This window comes from Myxocyprinus asiaticus, chromosome 43 (genome assembly GCF_019703515.2).
Source record: "Myxocyprinus asiaticus isolate MX2 ecotype Aquarium Trade chromosome 43, UBuf_Myxa_2, whole genome shotgun sequence".
NCBI classification, from domain to species: domain Eukaryota; kingdom Metazoa; phylum Chordata; class Actinopteri; order Cypriniformes; family Catostomidae; genus Myxocyprinus; species Myxocyprinus asiaticus.
Window position 1 is genome coordinate 10,667,588 of NC_059386.1, and position 6,560 is coordinate 10,674,147.

General features: G+C 36.0%; 1 protein-coding gene across 2 annotated transcripts in view; it reads right to left on the reverse strand.

The window, feature by feature from the left end:
- The window catches only part of LOC127433458 (rab GTPase-activating protein 1-like), a 146,739-nt gene extending 142,976 nt beyond the window's left edge, over positions 1-3,763 (reverse strand). For both annotated transcript variants that reach the window (XM_051685390.1, XM_051685389.1), the window contains exon 1: positions 3,669-3,763. The gene's annotated coding sequence lies outside the window, so the exon portion shown is untranslated. The remainder of the gene's footprint in view (positions 1-3,668) is intronic.
- Positions 3,764-6,560: the final 2,797 nt, after the last annotated feature.

A 6,560-nucleotide genomic window follows, 5' to 3' on the forward strand; every position in this document is an offset into this window, starting at 1 on the left:
AACGCAAATCTAATAATCAGAATAATAATGATAATTCAGCATTATATTATAACAATCAACCTGACGTGCCCCACAGTAATAATTTAGTATTATGCAATGTACACCTGAGGTTTCAAAAATAAGTCAGTGAAGTAGCTATTTACAGTAAAAACATTTGAAGGTAAATAATGCTTTTTATTAAGCTACTATGTATCATTGTGTATGAAATATAAAGTGCATATCAATGAAAATGATGGAATTTCATTCTCCCTTGTGTTTATTTAATGAAAAACTAATTATTAGATTTAAAAGATTTAATCTACTTGGCTACAATGGCTGTTTGGATGAAATGATGTTTTATTTTTATTTTTTTTGCCATTTTAGAGCAAATGCATAATTATCGAGATATATATCGAACATCGTCAATAGGCTGAAAAATATGGAGATATAATATTTTAAGACATATCGCCCAGCCCTACTGGGTTCTTCACACTCGTAGCACATGCAGGGCTCGTGATGTGCTGCCGTTTTCAGTGCTCCCAGAGCGGCTCGTAATATGTGAGCGCTCCAAACAAACTACATTGCATATTATACGCAGATGCTCAAAAGCTCTGTTTTCTTATAACATACACTGAGAATGGAAGCAGAGGAGCATTTCACCAGATTTTGAATGAGAAGCAGATTACATTTACATTACATTTATTTATTTACATTTATTCAGTTAACAAACACTTTTATCCAAAGCAACTTACAAATGAGGAATACAACCGAAGTGATTCATCCTAAGTTGGTAATAATAAGATAAGTGCTATAACACAAAGTTGCAAATTGCTCAAAAAAGCATATTAAAGGAATATTCCTGGTCCAATACAAGTTAAGGTCAATCGACAGCATTTGTGGAATAATGCTGATTACCATAAAAATAATTTTGACTCGTCCCTCCTTTTCTTTAAAAAAAGCAAAAATCGAGGTTACAGTGAGGCACTTACAATGGAAGTGAATGACGCCCATTTTTGGAGGGTTTAAAAGCAGAAATGTGAAGTTTATAATTTTATAAAAGCACTTGCATAAATTTTTCTGTTAAAACTCAAGTATTATTTGAGCTGTAAATTTGTTTAAATCATCATTTTTTACAGTTGTTTTAGGGTTTGTTGACATTACAAACGTAAAATGAGCTATAACTTCACACAGAAAAGGCTAGTAAGCGATTTTATCACACTAACATCGTTAACACACATTTTGTTTATGTCTTGTGGCTATACTTTTGAAATAGTGAGTATTTTAACAATTACATATTGGCCCCATTCACTTCCGCCGTTAGTGCCTCACTGTAACCCAGATTTTTGCTGCTACTTTTTTTTTTTTAAGAAAAAAGAGAGACAAGTCAAAATTCGTTTTTGTGGTAATCAATATTATCCCACAAATGCTGTCGATGAGCTTAACTTGTAATGAACCCGGAATATTCCTTTAAAACAACCGTGAACTTCACACAGACAGTCAAAGGTCTTCCTGGACAATTCCTTTAAAATAAAAGCCAATGGGTTTTAAAGTTGAGAAATTACGACTGAAATATGTTACTGTGTTATAAACATCTAATATGTATTAATAATAACAATAATAATTAATAATATGAAATATGTAAGATGGGGGGCCTGGGTAGCATACTGCTGGGTAAAATACGCTGGCTACCACCCCTGGAGTTCGCTAGCTCACTAGTTCAAATCCCAGGGCGTGCTGAGTGACTCCAGCCAGGTCTCCCAAGCAACCAAATTGGCCCGGTTGTTAGGGAGGGTAGAGTCACATGGGGTAAACTCTCCGTGGTCGCTATAATGTGGTTCGTTCTCGGTGGGGCGCGTGGCGAGTTGAGCGTGGTTGCCGTGGTGCGTGGCATGAAGTCTCCACATGCGCTATGTCTCCGTGGCAATGCGCTCAACAAGCCACATGATAAGATGCGCTGGTTGACGGTCTCAGACGCGGAGGCAACTGGGATTCGTCCTCCGCCACCCGGAATCACTAAGCGACCACAAGGTCTTAAAAAAAAGCACATTGGGAATTGGGCATTCCAAATTGGGAGAAAAAGGGAAAAAAATAAATAAAAATAATAATATGTAAGATGATTGAATAATTTTGCTGCTGCATTATTCAGTAGACTAGTAAACAAAAAATGTCTTAATAGGCTATACATTACAATTATCAAATTATTTTTGTTTTCTCTATTTTATAATGAAATAATGTCTAGGTTGAGGTTTGTGTTTCTTTACATATGGAAGAGTATATACCCAATCAGCTCCGTACAGTGATCTATAGATATTCTAAACTGATTAAGATAAAAAAAACACTGGTATCGGATCGGGATCGGTATTGACTAATACTACGAGTTCTGAAACCATGGGTATGATTTTGTAAGGGAAGGCACACTTTAGGCATGCTTTAATACAAATAAGCAGTGTGATTTCATATGTCCATATGTCATGTGATGTCATTGCCTACTGCAGCTCTACCTGAGGCACATGAGGAAAACATGACATCAAATAAAGGAAGCAAAAAGTAGTATAATTGGGCGAAAAAAGATGCTGTGTCCGAAATCGATCACTCGTTCACTCATTCACTATTCCCTACAGTAAATACCACATTGTGCACTATATGGGGAAGAAGTCGAGCAACAATGAGTAAATGAACAGGGACACTGATGTGGAAATGTGTCTGTCACTAATCCGTGTTTCTGTGATTATAATGAGGATTATGAAATTATAAGGTGTGGCTGAGACACCACACAATTTCTCCCAACACAATATGATTTAACAGAATGCCCTGTACATGTTTAACCCCAAATCAATTCAAAACAAAATATGGACGTTTCACTTTTACTATTCCCACTGTTTTTTAAGGGTCGGTAATTAGAATTGGCCTGTAAAATGAGCACAGCTGTCATGAAAATTATGTCACAATGTAAAAAATCTTAATGGCTCTAAAAATAGGCTTAATTTTCTATATCAAAATGACATTTCTAATCAGTTTCTTCTGATTTTGGTCATATAAAATAGGACCAGGACATTATCTTGACAGGTTTCGTGATAATCACCCAACAAGAAACTCTTAAGATGCAATCTGAAATCATGTTAATAACATTAAACTGTATTTATGACAGCTGAAGTTCACTGCAGACTGTAAGTTATGGGCAGACCTGCCTTTGGGTGGAGGAATAATGTTGTGTACCTACAATCACACTGTCACAATTATTATCAAACTCACCTCAAAACAATCACACTCTCGAATGCATCATCTGTACACGGTAGTTCATAAATGAAACTATGTTTCCAGGTTAGCATCTATTTCTAATTGATGCATTTATACTGACAACAAATCCTATTAATTCCACCTTTAATGTTGCTTATCTAATAATGCACAAACACTGCCCTGATTCGTCTATTGCTCTTTGTGCAAAACAGCATCTGTCACAAATATGAGCATGTGTGGTGTGCAGAGAGCAGTTCTTTGCAGGTTTTGTGTCATGCACTGAACGGCCTTTAACGGGCTAACACAATATAGCATGCTAGCCTCGCATCCAAATGTAAATGTGTTACTATGTTTAATTTTCCTCCTTTAAAACGACTAGAAATGTGAATCACAAAACAGACGTGTAGATTACATAAAAACACAGAGGTATGCATCGCTGCCACGCATCCTACCTGTTTCCACAAAAGCTTTTTATTCCAGAGAAGCTTGACATAACAGCGCTGAACATTAGCAAGCAACAGTGCAGCTGTAAACACAAACCAAACCCCGCTCACACTGCGCATGCGCTGACGCAGCTACGTTCAGCATGGAACACTAGCGTACTGCTTACTGCGTACTGCTTAGTATATACTGTATACTGTTTACTAAGGAATAGTTCACCCAAAAGTGCAAATCCTCTCATGATTTACTTATCTTTAAGCCATCCCAGATGTGTATGAATTTCCTTCTTCAGCAGAACCAAAGTGAGGATTTTTATAAGCACATTTCAGCTCTGTTTGTCCATACGATGCAAGATAATGGGTGCCATTAGACTGCTGGCTGTTTGACAGTCCAAATGTCATATTTAGGCACCATAAAACTAATCCAGATGACTCCATTCGATCAATTAATGTCTTCTGAAGCAAACCAATAGGTTGGTGTAAGAAACAAATCAATAATTAAAATGTTTTTAACTTGAAATCATTGCTTCCACCCACCGCTGGATTCGCTGTTTGAAATTTCCTAACTCTTGCGTGATGTTCGTTCCTCTGTTGTATACAAAGTGTGCGCTTCCGACTTCTTGCATTAACGCATCATTGCACTTACATCACTGATGCGTCGACTGCTGGAAGGAAGCCATTTTTTAAAGTTAATAAAGTTTTAATTTTCTATTTATTTTTTACACAAACCTAGCGATTTACTTCAGAAGACATTAATTGATCGACTGGAGTCGTGTGGATTACTTTTATGGTGCCTAAATATGACTTTTGGACCGTCAAACAGCCAGCAGTCTAATGGCATCCATTTACAGGCATTGTATGGACAAACTGATCTGAAACATGCTTATAACAGTCTTCACTTCGTTTCTGCTGAAGAAGGAAAGTCATACACATCTGGGATGGTTTAAATGTAAGTAAATCATGAGAGGATTTCCATTTTTGGGTGAACTAACCCTTTAATGAATGTGAAACCCTTTTGAGAAACAGTTCACATTATGCAACATTGAACGTTTCAAACAATAGTTTACAACAGAGCTTGTTTACAGCCGCACCAATATGCTGATGACTCCCAAAAATCATGAAAACGTGTTTACATGAGATTTGAAATAATCGAGTTATTCTCTGCATTTGACCTTAAATAGATAAGCCTGTAGGAATGCCTATGAAGGTTTTTTACATGCAACACAAAATCGGGGTAAACTAATGGGAAAAAATCGACCTGTGTCAATCTGTTTATTCTGCACTCAAAGTAATGTTTTTCCTCATTTAAAAAAAGTTTTACTTCTAAAGAAATGAATAGTAATTTTTAAACATATGTATAAAATCATGACCACTCACATGAGATGAAGTCATATCAGCAACCTTATAAAAGCTCTTTTATTCTACATGGGGCAGGGGTGCCTCATGGGGGCAGCCATGATAGAATCACATGACCAACTCGCTTAATCTCAGTAACTGCCCTTTTATTGGACACTTTCATTCATGGATTAAATTAATCCTGGTTTACTGTGCATCGTGAATTTCTACAGTGGCATTGTTAGGTGAAAACTACTGTTTGAATAATGCAGCATCCAGGCCACTAGATGTCCGTGTAAACCCTACTATGACATACTTCAGAAAAAAAGAAACTTTAATTGAGACTAACATGTTTGTATGATAACATGAAACCAAACTTTTATTGTGGCATCAAAATGATCAAAGGCAAGGCATCAACATAATCAGAATGATTGATTTCTGAAATTGTGCACTTTTAAATTGTTCTCTGTGTAAAGATTGTAAATGGACTGGATTTAATTGTTATAGTTTAAGTAACATGTTATATAATACATGATATACAGTATAATATATACAATATAAAATATATGTAATTGTTTCTCACCCTTTGAATGATTATGAATGATATACACTTTCCTTCCTACTTATGAGAAGTTCTGCAATTCATTAGGTTTCAAAACACAGGAAACTATAAAGCGAGCTTTGATTTTGCTTTCAAAATCAATCTGATTTAACTGAACCTTAAAGGGATATTTCACCCAAAAATAAAAATTCTATCATCATTTACTCACCCTCATGCGATCCCAGATGTGTATGAATTTCTTTCTTCTGAAGTGATCTAATCGGTTTTGTGTGAGAACAGACCAAAATATAGCTCCTTTTCACTATAAATCTTGCCATTGCAGTCTCTAGGCATGATCATGATTTCAAGCTCGATTAAACATCCTAGTGCTTGATGCATGTGCAGAGCGCTAGATGGCGCTAGGAAGTGTAATCGAGCTTGAAATCCAAGGAGACTGCTGATGTCAAGATTTATAGTGAAAAAGGAGTTATATTTTGAAGTGTTTTCACCCAAAACCGATCGCTTCAGAAACCATGGATTAAATCACTGGAGTCTTATTACTTTTATGCTGCCTTTATGTGCTTTTAGGGGCTTCAAAGTTTTGTTCACCATTAACTTGCATTGTATGGACCTACAGAGCTAAGATATTCTTTTAAAAATCTTTGTGTTCAGCAGAAGAAAGAAAGTCATACACATCTGGGATGGAATGAGGGTGGGTAAATGATGAGAGAATTTTCATTTTTGGATGAACTATTCCTTTAACTGAAACATACAAATAAAGCATTTTTAAAATGACAACTTTGTGCACTATGACATGTTATTATATTTACATATTAGCATATTGTGTACTTTGAATTTTACTCTTTGAATAAACTAATCGATATATTTAAGATTTTTTCAGTTTGTCCAGGTGGGCTATTTCTCAGATGGCCCACCACTTCATGCTGTACCACAGTTTACCAGCAGATGTCATGCTTACTAAAACAACTGCATCTTTGGAGCAAGAAAGAGGCTAAGCACTCATGAGA